Consider the following 16600-nt stretch of genomic DNA (forward strand, 5'->3'; position numbering starts at 1 on the left):
TTTAAATCAGAAGGGAATTTATTTGACAGATTAGTTAAAAGAACATTTACTTGGGTTGAAATTTGGCCTGGTGTATGTTTGTGACCATCTTTACATTCGTGATTGCACAGTATGAGGAACAACACTGATGCCATTATTACATGGAAGAGATCAAAGGTAGCAGACTTGGTAGATACTATTTGGTGGTCCTTATTTGGGCATTTTTATTAAGTTGTGACAAAACCTTTCTTTTGTCAAACTGTGAGTACTGCGAGCGCTGGCCTGATATATTTACATTCTTAGAATTAGTCATTCTGCTGGTTATTTGATTGTATGCACTTTGTGTCTGAGTATCTCAAATGCTGCATAGAGATTATTTACTGGCTCGTAGGAACAAGAGAGTAAAATAGGAAATATCCATTCTTTGGGGGTTTCGATATTCTAGACATTATTTCTGTTTCTGCTATTTTACTGAACTGCTGTGCAGTTTTTTAGGAAATGCCTATAATGTGACAGTTTCCGAATTTTACTTCAAACATGTATTAGCTTTTAGTGCACCCATTTTAAGTCTGTTGCTTCAGTTATTTATATTTTTTATGTGCCTGCTCCATAAATCCTGTGGATTAAATTGACATGGTGAGTAACTAGCCATTGTAATAGATTTTCTGCCGTCTCAGCTGAATCTGTGTTCAAAGGAAGTGGTTTCCGCGTACTCCCAATGCTGACATTTTAAATTAACAATCCACAGTCATTAGAGACACTTGACAAATCATCAGCATGGGATTCTGACAAGCAGTGGTATTAAAGATTAAGCTGGCAAGCCCGTATAAAAGGGTTTCTTCTCCTTGCGCTGTAGTTCTGTACATCATGGAGGTCCGTACAGTAGAGAAATAAAATGTGCATAAAGTGAATTTCAAACTGTCATTCTGTGCTTGCCTGGCTTTGAAAATATCTTCATAAGACGAGGTTAGGAGGGAAGCCAAATGGAGAGTGAAGAAATCGACACCTTTCAGTCTGCAAGCATATTCCCTTCTAGGCACTTCAGTGATTTTGCAGGGCTTTGAGCAGTGTTTTTAGCAAAAGGGGGCAGGGAGAATTGGAAAAGGTTCTGTCAATCAGTGAATATTCAGTTATTGATGTCTAAACTGAAATGGATTTGCCAGACCCCATTCAGAGAACCACAAGGCAGACGGGGGCTATTGAATCCCAGCCAGAGAGGTTGAGGTTGTTGCCCATTGCTGTCCTAGGGTAAGCACTCAGAGGCTTCTCCGGGATGTAGAGTGAGGGACAAACACTCAGAACTCAACAGTCAACCAAGAGAGACAATAACATTTTGTCCAACCCAGTGCTTATGTTTTAGTTAAAAGTGAATAATTTAATCACACAGTAAAACGAAACACTACACAGCTCAATAGAATTCTCAGTAACAGGGTTGTAATCTTGTCCGGATACCACTTTCACATGCAGTCTTGCACTCAGGGATGAGTAAACACCTGTTCACCATACAGGGGGGTGTTCCCACCCCAACAGTAGCACTTCTCAGATTGAAGGGAAATTCCTTCTAAAGTTGTGGGAGAGTAAACCAAGTGAACAGTAGAGAGTAGTCTAAACTTGGTGGACTCACAGTACTAACAGTCCTCAATCTCCCAAGCTGGTCTTTTGTAGATTTTGCTGGGGATGCTCAGGGCCAAATTGTTAGGGAACCCTGCTAAGTGGTCACCAAAGCGGGCTTTCAGGCTAGCATTCATAGGAAGCCAATAGTGATCCTTTCTAATCACTGAAACTCACTTCCAAGCCTTACTTTTGCCTCCCCACATTCATGCCTATGAGTTAGAATATTTTGGAAAGTAGAGGGGCCATCATCGACTAAACATCTGAATTTACACAGTGCTACTGATGGCAGTAATAGTGGCTGCATTGACGGTGGCTACTCCCATGCTGTTCATTTACACTCTCTTATACAGCCAAGCTTTCAATTACCTTGTAAAGGACTAAAAACATATAGGACTCTAAATTTGAGGAGTCATGCCCTAAGAGTGCAGTTTTTATCCGGGTACGATAGAATGCGAGTACTGAATCTCTTCCATGTCATTGAGCTGATCTCAGATGAATGCTTAGGCAACACCACAACAGCATCTTGGTTAAATAGAATTACCCTACCTATTCAGATTTGCAAGGATCAAAAACAATATTTTGTTTTAGCTATGACTTTGAGTGCAGGGAAACCTGACTCCAAGGAGGCCCAAACATAGAGAATGCGTAACTTCTAATTTCTTTTCATTTACAATTTAATTTGGTTGCAGGACTCACACCGAAATGTCTAGCTAATCACAGAACCTAGTCACAGAAATGTTATCTGACCAATTAAACAAAATGTTACGAGGCACCTCTATGCGTGTCATGCCTGAAGTTATGCCAAAGTTATGCTAACGCTTAAATCTGCCTCCTCATACACGCTCCACCATCACTTCATAATACATTACATGCACACTTCACCAACCTTTGCTGTACATATGTAGGACACTGATGTTAACTGAATTGAACTAAGCTGGAGCTGGATGAATGCAGGTGTGCTTGCTTGGTAAATATTGTGTTAATGGTTTAATGGATGAGGAGGTCAGAGGGAACATAGCAGTGGTTGACTGAGCTGACTATGAGAAAGAACAAAGTTGTTTTTGAATAAGAAAAAACAGTTGGGAATTGGGTAGGTTGCTAAGGATGTCTGTAGAAGTGTGGTGAGATACATAATGAACCCAGTGAAAAAGTGAGTCAGAGCGAGTAGCTGATGTTATAATGGTTTGAATCCTATAAGAGCTGTGAGCAGCTGACGATGTGAGATACATTTTAAGAGTAGGGCCAGAGGGAAGTAATTATTTCCTGGAAATACAATGATTTAGGAATGTATGGGGATGATGTGAAGGTTTTAAGGCCAGCTTATTGTTCTTAGGATCCTCTGGTTGAAGTTGGGTGCACATTTGTGTCTTAATGGATCTTACTGTGGAGAGCGATATAGAGTTGATGTTAGTGTGTGGCAGTTTAAAAGTGCAGTGGGGTAATGAGATTTAGAAGCTGACATGTTGTTGAAGAAGTTGCTTGAGGTAGAGTTGAGCTGTAGTACTGGGTTTCTTATAAATTGTGGTGGCCTTCATGTTGTTATGAGAGTGTGGAATGTTTACAGTCCTATGGGTAAATGTGTTCAGAAAGGGAAGGGTGTGTAATGGGTGACTAATGGGCGAGGGTATAAGAAACGAGGGAAAGAAGCTAGGGATTACTGTGTGAAAGGATGGCAGCAGGGTGACTGTTGATCAGAGAGTGATTAGAAAGTAGCTGAGCAAAGAAATATAGATGTGTATTTGGTGTACGTTTAGGTCACCTAGGATCATGGAGGAAGATGAGAATGGCACTAAATTCAAGATTACATTGTTATTTTTGATTAATTATCCTTTACTACTTCATGAACAATACAATACAACATACCATTTCATACCATACCATACCATACCAATGTGTGTCTTAAAGGGTGCAGTGATGGGAACTGTCATGTGTTCCATAGAAATATATGGCCACTTGTGGACATAATGTGGTCATGATTGCAGGATGTATGGGTGAATTTAGAATGCTCCTTGTGCAGTAGTAATCACAGAAAGTGTGCATGCATAAGAATGTTCTGATATGAAGCTTCACTGCAAATGGACTGGACATTAGTGGCAACCTGAGATGGTCTAGGGTATAGGAAGCTGATCCCTAAAGTCAGTAGTCTGTTGAAAATTGCACCAGGGAGGGAAACACAGTGTATGTTTGTGTGGGTGAGGTTTGTGTTGCAGTTGGTGGAGGAATATAAATGTTGGGAATCAAATACATGACTTATGAGTGTTAGGGAGGTGATATTGTGGAGTGTGGGACTGTGGAATTGGCCAAAGAGGTAGCAGAGCCACAGAACTTGATGTTTTATGTTTATATGCATGGATAGCTTGCAGATCTAGCTAGTGAGCAATGGGGCACTAATGAACATGATGGGAAGGAATGAGAAGCCTCTATCTGTATTAAATCAGATGTTTCTTTAAAAGTTGTGTAGTGAACCATTTTTGTGAGTTGTAGCTGCAAGTATGCAACTCTAATATGGTTCAGAAGGATGTTGTTCCATATTCTCGATATGTAATTTAATAACCCTTTCAATTTTCACACTTCTTCAATTGCAATCTGCCTAGTTCCTAGATTCTTGTATTCTACTGGCCCTAGCAGATGGTCAGTTTACTTGCCAGTTAGGAAGGTGTTCTGTTTGTGTTCTGCTTTGCTTCAAACTAAGAAGAACATGATGCCTAGGAAATCAGCACGCCTAGTTTGAGTAATGAATTTATTAGGACACTTCCCAGATATCAAAACAAAGGACACAAAAATATGAACATGAGCATTTAACTTGAATGCAGTAAAAAAAAAAGTGTAAATGCTAAAATACAGCAGTTAGTCAGGCATAAAAAGTACAATGCATTAACAATGAATATGTATGCAGTGAATATATATATATATATATATATATATATATATATATATATATGTACAGTGAAGCTAGATAATTAAGAATAAAAATGCATCACCACAGGGATTGTATCCAACATCATCATCCTGGTGCCAGCGTCAAGCTGCGGAACCCTGCACAACTGAGGGGAAACGTTTCCCGATGGGATTTTGTTCTGGGCAGTGCGTCCACTCCCAAAATGAGTTCCTTCTGCCTCTGCGCCAAGCTTCCCCACCTTATATACCTTAAACAAGCCTAAGAGGAAGGTTCTCACAACCTCCCCCTCCCTTCGCGTAAGTTATGAAATTCAAGCACTGGCTGTGCTTGGTCTAGTTAGAAAACATACAAAGGAACGGGTCCTGCCCCGGTGTGCATTCCAGAGGCAGAGGAGCAGTACTCTTCCATTGTGAAAACATTGATACCATTCCCAGGCTGAGACTTTCTTCTGATTTCTACATTCACATCCCCCATGTTATGTTCGTGCACGGTGCAACCCGGTGCCAGTGAGAAGAAGTGAAAAGACTTTCAGTGTAGAAAACAAGTTTTGTGGAAAAATACCTGTGCCACCGATGTGATGTCATCTGAAGCTAAGCTAAAATGGGGTCAGTGGTCAAGATGGAGTTGGTGGTTAAAAACAGATAGCATAAAAGTTTGTCACTGCTTTTCATGCAATGCAGGTGGAGGGACAGCCAGTGTAGGTCTGTCAAGGCAGGAGGAATATGGTTGGCTGTCTTGCGCTCTCCGATGAGAAGGCCATGGTGGATGCCCTTCAGTGGATTTATGCTTGATTCAGGGACATTGAAAATGTTTGATTTGGCACCATCCATTTTTCAGAGGATCAGGCCTTGAACAGTGGTTCTACAGTCTGCTTAAGGGAAGTAAGATTTAGCTTTCCATTGAAGCAAAAGTTGATAACAAGCTACATGTGTTTTCTTTGCTCCATGCTTTTTAAAGAAGAGATCATAGTGAAAGGAAATGTCAAGTGATTTTGGTTGGTGATTAAAATTCATCCAAATTAATGATGTGTGGTTAATCCTAGAATTGGCACACATGCTGCCTTGTTTTATTCACGTTTCAGGTAAGTTCTTTAACTCTGTGCCTGGATGATGGAGAGACAGTCTTTGACAGACTTTTCGCCACAATTGGGTATAATCACTGTTTTGTTACTGTCGTTAGAGAGTAGGATTTTTGTGGTTCAATGTGTAGATTGAAGATTACAGTAGAGGTGATTGAATCTTATGACTTACCCTATGTGACCAGGATTGTTTGAGGTATTCAGAAGCCCATTTGGATGAGTTAATAAGAACACAAGATTTAAATGTGAGCCATTAAAGTGCAGTGGCAGCTAAACCCATTGATGGTGGTTTGCTGGTAAACTGTTGAAGGCTTCCGCCAATTGAATAAAGCAAGAAAATAGCGGAGATGGATCACACTTTTCTGTGAAAATATGTACACTGGCCACAACTTGGAAGGTGTCTGTTTTGGTGGAGAGTCATAATTTGATGCCTGATTAATAGGTGTATTGTAAGTAATTGCTAGTGATTTGCTTTTGGTGCTTCTTAAGACACTTTATTATTTTCAGACCAACAGATGTTGGTAATTAACTAGAAAAAACAGTCTCTCTGGCAGACGAGACACAAAAACAGTAGTTAGCAGGTCCATATCAGTACCTCTCACTACCAACGACTGTGTAGTGTCCCATCCATCACTAGATGGCGGAGAAAGAAGGAAAACTGGGAATCCTATACACCATTCACACTCATAATCAAGAGTGGAGGGTGATAAGATGCAATTGTCTTTGTCCAACAGCCTGTCGCTAATCTCCATCTCGTCTGCAAGGTCTTCTGCCACACTTTCATCAGTTAACAATATCACCATGTGTAACTGTAGGAGTCTGGCCTGGCTTGTAGTGGGTACCAAGGGGTACTTACACTCTGTACCAGGTCCAGTTGTCCCTTATTAGTGTAGAAGAGGTGTTTCTAGCAGCTTAGGCTGATAGAAGGTAGCTATAGCAGAGCAGCTTAGGCTGAACTAGGAGACATGCAAAGCTCCTACTATACCACTGGTGTCATATGCACAATATCATAAGAAAACACAATACACAGATATACTAAAAATAAAGGTACTTTATTTTTATGACAATATGCCAAAAGTATCTCAGTGAGTACCCTCAGTATGAGGATGCCAAATATACACAAGATATATGTACACAATACCAAAAATATGCAGTAATAGCAAAAGGAAGTAATGCAAGCAATGTAAAGTTACAATAGATTGCAATAGGAGCACATAGGTATAGGGGCAACACAAACCATATACTCCAAAAGTGGAATGCGAACCACGAATGGACCCCAAACCTATGTGAGCTTGTAGAGGGTCACTGGGACTGTAAGAAAACAGTGAGGGTTAGAAAAATAGCCAACCCCAAGACCCTGTAAGATAGGTGTAAAGTGCACCTACAACCCCCAGAGAGCACAGAAGTCGTGATAGGGGGATTCTGCAAGGAAAACCAACACCAGCAATGCAACAACAGTGGATTTCCGGACCTGAGTACCTGTAAGACAAGGGGACCAAGTCCAAGAGTCGCAACAGTGTCGAGAGTGGGCAGGAGCCCAGGAAATGCCAGCTGAGGGTGCAACGAAGCTGCCACCGGATGGTAGAAGCTGTGGATTCTGCAAGAACGAAGAGGGCTAGAAACTTCCCCTTTGGAGGATGGATGTCCCCCGTCGTGAAGAAGCTTGCAGAGGTGTTCCCAAGCAGAAAGTCCGCAAACAAGCCTTGCTAGCTGCAAGGGTCGCGGTTAGGGTTTTTGGATGCTGCTGTGGCCCAGGAGGGACCAGGATGTCGCCACTTGGATGAGGAGACAGAGGGGGCGCCCAGTAAGTCAGGGAGCCCTCACAGAAGCAGGCAGCACCCGCAGAAGTACCGGATCAGGCACTTAGAAGAGGAGTGAACCGGAGTCCACCCGAAGACACAAAAGGGAGTCCCACGACGCCGGAGGACAACTCAGAAGGTTGTGCACTGCAGGTTAGAATGTCGGGGACCCAGGCTTGGCTGTGCACGCAGGAAATCCTGGAAGAGTGCACAGGAGCAGGAGCAGCTGCAAATCATGCGGTACCCAGCAATGCAGTCTAGCAAGGGGAGGCAAGGACTTACCTCCACCAAACTTGGACTGAAGTCACTGGACTGTGGGAGTCACTTGGACAGAGTTGCTGAGTTCCAGGGACCACGCTCGTCGTGCTGAGAGGGGACCCAGAGGACCAGTGATGCAGTCTTTTGTTGCCTTCGGTTGCAGGGGGAAGATTCCGTCGGCCCACAGGAGATTTCTTCAGAGCTCCTGGTGCAGAGAGGAGGCAGGCTACCCCCAGAGCATGCACCACCAGGAAACAGTCGAGAAGGCAGCAGGATCAGCGATACAAGGTTGCAGTAGTCGTCTTTGCTACTTTGTTACGCTTTTGCAGGCGTCCTGAGCAGTCAGTGGTCGATCCTTTGGCAGAAGGTGAAGAGAGAGATGCAGAGGAACTCAGATGAGCACTTGCATTCGTAATCTGAAGAATTCCCCAAAGCAGAGACCCTAAATAGCCAGAAAAGGAGGTTTGGCTACCTAGGAAGGAGGATAGGCTAGCAACACAGGTAAGAGCCTATCGGAAGGAGTCTCTGACGTCACCTGCTGGCACTGGCCACTCAGAGCAGTCCAGTGTGCCAGCAGCACCTCTGTTTCCAAGATAGCAGAGGTCTGGAGCACAATGGAGGAGCTCTGGGCACCTCCCCTGGGAGGTGCAGGTCAGGGGAGTGGTCACTCCCCTTTCCTTTGTCCAGTTTCGCACCAGAGCAGGGCTGGGGGATCCCTGAACCGGTGTAGACTGGCTTATGCAGAGATGGGCACCATCTGTGCCCATCAAAGCATTTCCAGAGGCTGGGGGAGGCTACTCCTCCCCAGCCCTGACACCTTTTTCCAAAGGGAGAGGGTGTAGCACCCTCTCTCTGAGGAAGTCCTTTGTTCTGCCTTCCTGGTCCAAGCCTGGCTGGACCCCAGGAGGGCAGAAACCTGTCTGAGGGGTTGGCAGCAGCAACAGCTGCAGTGAAACCCCGGGAAAGGTAGTTTGGCAGTACCCGGGTCTGTGCTAGAGACTTGGGGGATCATGGAATTGTCTCCCCAATGCCAGAATGGCATTGGGGTGACAATTCCATAATCTTAGACACGTTACATGGCCATGTTCGGAGTTACCATTGTGACGCTGTACATAGGTAGTGACCTGTGTATAGTGCACGCGTGAAATGGTGTCCCCGCACTCACAAAGTCCGGGGAATTTGTCCTGAACGATGTGGGGGCACCTTGGCTAGTGCCAGGGTGCCCACACACTAAGTAACATAGCACCCAACCTTCACCAGGTGAAGGTTAGACATATAGGTGACTTATAAGTTACTTAAGTGCAGTGGTAAATGGCTGTGAAATAACGTGGATGTTATTTCACTCGGGCTGCAGTGGCAGGCCTGTGTAAGAATTGTCAGAGCTCCCTATGGGTGGCAAAAGAAATGCTGCAGCCCATAGGCATCTCCTGGAACCCCAATACCCTGGGTACCTCAGTACCATATACTAGGGAATTATAAGGGTGTTCCAGTATGCGAATGTGAATTGGTGAAATTGGTCACTAGCCTGTTAGTGACAATTTGGAAAGCAGAAAGAGCATAACCACTGAGGTTCTGGTTAGCAGAGCCTTAGTAAGACAGTTAGTCATCACACAGGGAACACATACAGGGCACACTTATGAGCACTGGGGCCCTGGCTGGCAGGGTCCCAGTGACACATACACTAAAACAACATAAATACAGTGAAATATGGGGGTAACATGCCTGGCAAGATGGTACTTTCCTACAGTAACTCTTCCACCAATAGCCTTTTCCTCAAGTTCCTGTAATGCCTTTATGCTGAGGGACCATTCCCCCATATCCAGTAAACAACAATCCTCATCCTCACCATACCAAGGAGAGGACCACAGTTCTATATTCCATTTTTAAACTTGTTGGTGTAGTACGGAGTCCCAGTATGCAGTGCTTCAGTGTCCTCTGTACCAGTCCCCTACCTATATCTTGGAGTTTTGACACTACCCCCTACAAGCACACCTGCACCACAGGTCACAACCGTATCATATGTAAAAAAAAAAATCTACATTCTCCGCCACACACTAACACAACCCTTTGAATGGTTTGAATATTTTTTTTACAGTCAGTCAACCCCCATCACAATCCAATCCACCCCACTCTACCACAGTTCAATCCACCTCTCTACAGTCCAGTCTAATCCACACTAATTCAGCCCACCACACCCTAGTCTTATCACTTCAGTCCAATCCACCCACCCCAGTTCAGTCTAGTCACCATAGTCTAATCCACCTCACCCTGTTTCAGTCCAGCCCACTCCAATTCACCCCTCTCTACTCCAACCCACTCCACCCCACGCCACTTTCTCTCACTGAACCTTTGAACTCTACTGTGCTCTCCCTAAATCTAGGACACTCTACTCCCCCCCACTCCACTCTATAGCACTCCACCCCCCCACTCCAATCTACGACACTCCATGCCACTGACTTTTAGTTGTGCAGAACAGCAGCCGCACTGATGTACAACATGGTGAAACACATTGCCAAACAAAGCCAATAGCTCTAGTATACGTGAGACCTATTGGCTTTGCCAATGTTTGTTTAACTCTTCTCATGGGAAGGAACCAGTAAAACTTGTGTTTCTTCTTTCATTTGTTTCGAGTTGCTCAGCTGAGTTGATTAGAATCACAAGACATCAGCAATATCTTTAGCTTAATGGTTCTTCTTTTGGAGTTCAAGCATCAAAATAGCTGGAAAGACTTGAACTCTGGTCAACCTGTAATGTAATGATAGGAAGACTTGTCGCCCTAATAACAAATGCATCATTCTGTTCATAGCATTGCAGCTGAGTGCGATAGCTCCCATGTGTTTCTTCTTTATTCCAGGGGGTAAAGAGACTTTGCAGGCAGTGTTCCAAATGATTGCCCTCAGAACCTTCTCTCGCATTCCACATCTTTCGGTTTTCTGTTCTGTACTCAATTTCTAAGTCTTTGCAGCAGCACCATCTACTGTGTTAAAACTATTTTTTTGCCTCGAGCTCAGTAACCTGTTATACAATGTGGTTGATGCTTGAGTTGCTTCACAATTGTTTCTGAAATTTCCAAATAGGTGGGCGAGAAAAGGGCAGAGTAAGAGAGAGATGGATGAGGGCGAGGAAGCATGCTAACAGGGGCGTAACTTCCGGGGGGTGTTACACCGCCCAAATAAATGTATTTTCTGGAAAACAGTTGGGTACAGATTCTTGCAGGCGGATATGGGGAGGTGTCTTTCGGATGTCACAAGATTTTTATTAAATAGACAAAAACGCACAAACTCGCTCTGCTTTGAAAGTGTTTATAACTGTTGTTTATCTTACAAAATATTGTTTTTTTTTTTTTTACTCAGTACCTCCTGCTAATCCGCTTTCCACTGCCCTTTTCCTCCTTCTCACGTGCCCTGCTTGTCGTACATTGTGATTGATGGGAAATCTGAAGCTCACACCCCCCAGTCTTACTAAATAAGCTACGCCCCTGCATGCCAGGTTAGCAGTATTCCATCAGTTTAGGCTTTATGCTGCACACTGTTAGCGAGGGATATGATTCCTAGGCGTGTTCCTAATTGGTTTTGTCTAAATGTCTGAGTGAACTTGCTTACAGTTAACTTCGGCGAAGTTACTGTCAGCAAGTCCCTGGGAATTGCCTGGTTAGTTTCATGGTGCAGTGGAGAAATCTGGGCTAAAGAATGAGTGCACTCAAACTAAATAATATTGAATCTTCTTGGTATGTATTTGTAAGTTTCATCCTACTGTGGGCAGTATTGCTAAACTGCACAGCCATGCTTCCCCCTTCACGAGTTTCTTCTCCTTTACAGATACTCAGTCAATGGAACTACCTTCGTTCAGGAGATATGGCAGTTTTGGGCCATGAACAGTACGTTTCTATGATCACAAGCACATTGCATGGCAATTGACAAAAATAAACCTGGAATGCTATTTTATTTGCTCCAAAGTAGTTACATAATTTTTGAATACTCAAGTAGAAGACGTATTACTATATGTAATAGTAAAAAAAAAAAAAAACATATATGATAATATTTTTCTGAACTATTGCAGGTTGTTGCCGATAACGAATTTAAAATGTGGCATTTGTATGAAAGTGGAAAATAAGGATTAGCTGTATTTGCAATGTATTTATTAAGCTTTTGTCTGTGTAGGGTGAGACAATCAGCAGTTGTCAGACGTGGCTACCATTTGCTAAAATGTCGTTCTGTGTTCCAAGAGTAAATGTTCAGGATGTATTTTTGAAGTTTGTGGTTGGCCTTTTGAAAGCTTGAATCCTTTTTATGCTTTACGTCAGTGCAGTAGTGAATTTGAGTGAAAATGTTTGTTGAGGAAAAGAAAAATGGGTACTGGACAGGTTGCTAGGCATAGTCCATAAATTGTTGCTATGCAAGATATAAAATGTATCCTTTCGCTCCCACAAGTAATCCATGCATACCTGTGCCTGCACCGACTCTCCCTGCCAATGGAGTTCCACCAGTAGAGGGAAGCAAATACATGTGCTGGTACTTGCATTTAGCCTATCCTCGCCACCTCAAAAAACGTTTGCATTTTCTCCACCTGAATGCCCCTCCCCCTCCAAAATCAGGCATTGCCGCCTGCTCCTCTCTCCCAGACCCTCTTAACCTCCCCTCCTGTGTCCCTTCTTGGTCACCATTTTGTGTGTTTTGATGTTTGTGCATTTTTCTATGTGCAAGTAGTGCACTTATAAGAGTACATGTGTGCATGCACGCATGCATTTCTGTGTGTGCAGGGTGAGGAGCATGTTGATGCATTGCACAAGCCCCAAAATTCTACACTAGGCATTACGGTTGTAATTTGTGGTGAACTGCATAGGCAGAATGTTTGTATTTCTTGGAAACATGCGTGCACTGACATATTGGTGGTAATTCTAAATAAAATGTAGGTCCTGAGACAATACGGTAACCCCTAGCAACTGCTGGCCCTAGCACAATGGTTATATTCTGTACCAATGTGCTGGCCAGGGTACAATGGTGATAATTCCTGATAAAATGCTGACCTTGGCGCAATGATGCTAAGCTCTGGTAAATTTCTGTCCTTAGCATAATGGTGATAATTGCTGATAACATGCTTGCCCTGGCACCGTGGTTGTGATCTCTGATGAAATGCTTGTCATTTCACAAGGTAGGCAGTCCAAATGCAAGTAGGATCTCTGATACTGTCAGAAGTTGTGAGGCATCTTGTATCTGAGCTGCTGTTCCTTTGAATAACCTCATGTCCGGCATAGTCTGCAGCAAAAACTGGGCCTCTTATGCACCACCCTTCAACAACCCAAGCGCCATTCCCTCCAGTCATCCCCCATCCCCCATTCTCCTTTGGTTCCCGTTTGTGAACTCTTGATGGAAGTTTCAGATAGTTGTGCAAAGCGCTGTCTGCCCCCTGGACAGTGCAGATGACTTGTGCCTGGGGTTGCAAATTCCTAAAAGTACTGTATTGTTGTGATTGAAACTGCCCAATACTTATTGATTGACCAGCAGCTAGTTTGCATACTGCAATCATTTTCACTCTGGATGATGAAAAGCACACTTTAGAACACCTCTTAGCACCCTTATTTTGTTTCTGTAAATTTAAAAATGAGGTGCAAAGTGAAAAATTGAAATAAAATCGAGATGTACTTGATTCAGTTATCTAAACATTCCTAAGTTAAAAAGGATTTGCACATAACATTTTATAGCAAAAACTACTTCATTTCCTGGTTCGGGTTTTTCATTTTTTTATTTGGTTTTGTGAATGTCATATACAGCATTCATTTGCCAATTCATTTTGCAGATCTATGAAGAACAAAGGGCTTTGTCAGGCTTTCGTAACAGAAGAATTTTGCATTTGCAATTTTTAGGTCTTGGCTAGGCAGCACTTGTGCTCTCTTCGAGACATGTTGTATATACTTTGTGGGCTTCAGCTTGCCTCAGGCTTCTTATTTGCTGGCTCCATCGTTGCAGTCCTGTTCTTTCTCCTCATTTGTCCATGGCATGCATTTGTTATGCCTCTTCCTGTGTTTTTCCCTTACTGAGAGCAAGGACTAAGTTCTACATCAATTCTCTGGTCACCATTTTAGCATCTGTTTTGCGCACTACTTTTTTCTTTTTTGAATATCAATTCACACAATCAGTCCTGTTTTCATTCCCTTCGGAGTTCCGCTCCATTTCTATGAACAGGCCTGTAAATCTTGTTCTTATATCTTCACATTTTCTGTGCATTCAAAGACGAAGTAAAGACTTCAGAGGGTGTTTTGTAAACTTATACCTGCACATGCTGACCAAAGACAGTAGGTGTAGAACAATGTTGTGCATACAAATTCTGCACATACCAAAGGGTGATACATGTACACTGAGCGGAATACACACCTTTCCACTACACTGTTGAGTTTCTACGCTATAATACAGCGCTAGCCATTACAGTGAGCAGGGCCTGTGTGAAAGTTAGTCACCCTGCCTCCACCGGCCAGGGCATGTGACGGCTTATTCAAAACCCAAGATGACTGACTCCTTCACCCCATGCGAAAGCAGTGAAAGTTCCCCATCTTCCTGCCTTAGTACTCAGTGCAGAGGTTCACATGGAGATGCACGCTAGGGTAATCACGCATGTAACAGATGGGCAGGAAGCGTCTAGCTGCTCAAGTTACACTGCTGCCCACTTCGAAGACATCCACAGGCCCCCTGCCAGCCAGCAGCTCCACACAGCCATGTTTGGGCCGTGTGCCCCTGTCCAGCTAGATTTGTTAGACATTCCACTGCAATTCTTGTGGATAGGCGCATAATCCATGTTTTTCCAGTCATGTTGCAGACAACAGTACTCACTTCTAGAAATGTTGCTTTGAAGAGCCAGAGATCTGGAGGTATGTATTGCTTAAATTAAACAGATGCATGCCTTCTTTGGCCCAGCCTCAGCTATGTAGCTTGCAGGAAGCGCTGCCGCTGCTTCCTAATCACACAAGTCCCTCATGTTGTGAGGAGTATAGGGGCTGCTTTGCTGTCTGAGAACCAGCCATGTATACCAGAGGCTTCCTGTAATCTGGGCAGTGGGTATCATGCATGTTTAATATCTCCACTCTGCTGTTGCTGTTATTTCGCTTGTCTGTACAGGCCCCAGCTCACTATCCCTATCCCACAGTCTCTGTGTGACTGTTAACAACACGTCACACCTCATGCCTGGTTTCCTGCAGGAATGGGCACAAAACAGGACATCTGAAAACTAAGTCACCATTTTCAGGAAAACACCCCTAGCGCACTCATTGTTGAGTTTCTGCACATTGTTTTTGTCCAGCATCTGCTTTTGCTCTTCTTGTTATGTTTTTATTTATTTTTAGGGAGTTTTTTTTATAGCATGAACTCAACCCAAAGGTACTGGGACACTTTACATGAGCCGATGAGCACCTGTTACATTACAAAAGGACACATTCATATTTTATTTGTTTCAGGCATAGGTTAATTAGGAGCCTAATTTATAACTTGGCAGATGGGTTACTCCGTCACAACGGTGAAATCTATCCCGTCCTCTGAAATCTAAATCCCAATATAGCTTATGGGATTTAGATTTTGGCGGAAGGGATATTGTCACTGTTGAGACTAAGTAACTCGTCTGCCAAGTTCTAAACCAGGGCCTAAGTGATTTGCCCCAAATCACAGGATGTTTCTTTTGGGTCCGTGACTATAAATGAACTGCCCAGGGGCCATGCTGCTGTCAGGTCAAAGAAAAACATTGCACAGGAGATACACAAACCAGATGGATGCACAGTGCCATGTTTACCAAAAAAATTGATCTGAGAAATACTACAATAATAGGAAACGAGACAAGCTAACAAAACAATAGGCACAAAAACAATAATTACCATTATTTGTCGTTTTTTATTTTTGTTGGGGCCTTGACTGTCAAGTGTCCTAAACTGTGAATGAAAGAGTGTTTTGCTAAGATTATCTTCCCTATTTTGGCATTATATATTATTTAGCAACACAACATGCGCTGTGACTTCACAAGATGGTCATGCCTGAAATTTGGCATATATATACATATATATATATATATGTATGTATGTAAAGCTATTGACCTTGTTAAGGTATTGATTTCCCCATTTTGTACCGCAGTTGCGGTGCAGCATTGCTGAAAGTAAAGAATAAAAAGTGCAATGACGCAGCCAGCATTGTCCACATTATAGCATTGTTTTTGTTCATCCATGCTTCACAGCAGCCACCCTGCTGTACAACATGTCTAAAGCACATTTGGCAAAGCCAATATCTCTTGCATAGGCGAGCCCAATTGGCTTTGCCAATGCTTGCTCTTTTGGTGCTGTTAAAATTAGATCGCAGCACGTTCAGTAAAAACTTGTTTAAAGCCCTAAGTTTTCAGTGGTGCTCAAACAATTTTGAGAGTGAGGGTGCTGCCATTGATGTTAGGTTAGTGAAGCCTTATAAGTTGGGAAAAATCCAAGAGTTTCACAAAACATAGTAAATGACCCACACCGATTCGGCCGAAGAATGGTGAGCAAACAGTGTGTGTCCAGAGGTGCATTTTGGAGCATCTTGTCTCAAATAAATAAAACATGGTGTGCTAGAGTACTGCCTTTTACATGGAGTACATTTTCCTTTGAAACAACCTCATGAAATGGCCATTGAGCTTGCATCAGTCATGCAGCTTTACAGCTAAACCTATGTAACCTCCAAAAATAGTATGCTGAAAGTGTGAACGCATATTTATCATTCATTCCTTACAAAAGTGAAGTGTCTTGGCTTGTTTTGATCTTATTAAAATCTTTGTTTCCATCACACCTAAGATTAAAAAAAAACAATGTGCCTCATTTCAAGGTTTCTTGTTGCTGACAGATTTTCAAATACGAATTTAAACTGTATTGGGTGTTAGAAAACATTCACATCCTGTAGACTTTCGTTTCATACATCCTTCCCCCCCAGCAAGATTGTCATTTAATTCACAATGTAAAATTCCATCATTTTG

The 16600-nt window shown here is 43.0% G+C and overlaps 1 protein-coding gene across 37 annotated transcripts in view; it reads left to right on the forward strand.

Moving 5' to 3' along the window:
* Window positions 1–16600, forward strand: part of INPP4A (inositol polyphosphate-4-phosphatase type I A) — a 997999-nt gene that overhangs the window by 362100 nt on the left and 619299 nt on the right. For 8 of the 37 annotated variants that reach the window (XM_069204357.1, XM_069204365.1, XM_069204331.1 and 5 more), the window contains one exon: window positions 11446–11504. The exons of the other annotated variants lie outside the window; for them this stretch is intronic. The gene's annotated coding sequence lies outside the window, so the exon portion shown is untranslated. The remainder of the gene's footprint in view (window positions 1–11445; window positions 11505–16600) is intronic. 37 annotated transcript variants of the gene reach the window in all.

This window comes from Pleurodeles waltl, chromosome 8 (genome assembly GCF_031143425.1).
Source record: "Pleurodeles waltl isolate 20211129_DDA chromosome 8, aPleWal1.hap1.20221129, whole genome shotgun sequence".
NCBI lineage: Eukaryota > Metazoa > Chordata > Amphibia > Caudata > Salamandridae > Pleurodeles > Pleurodeles waltl.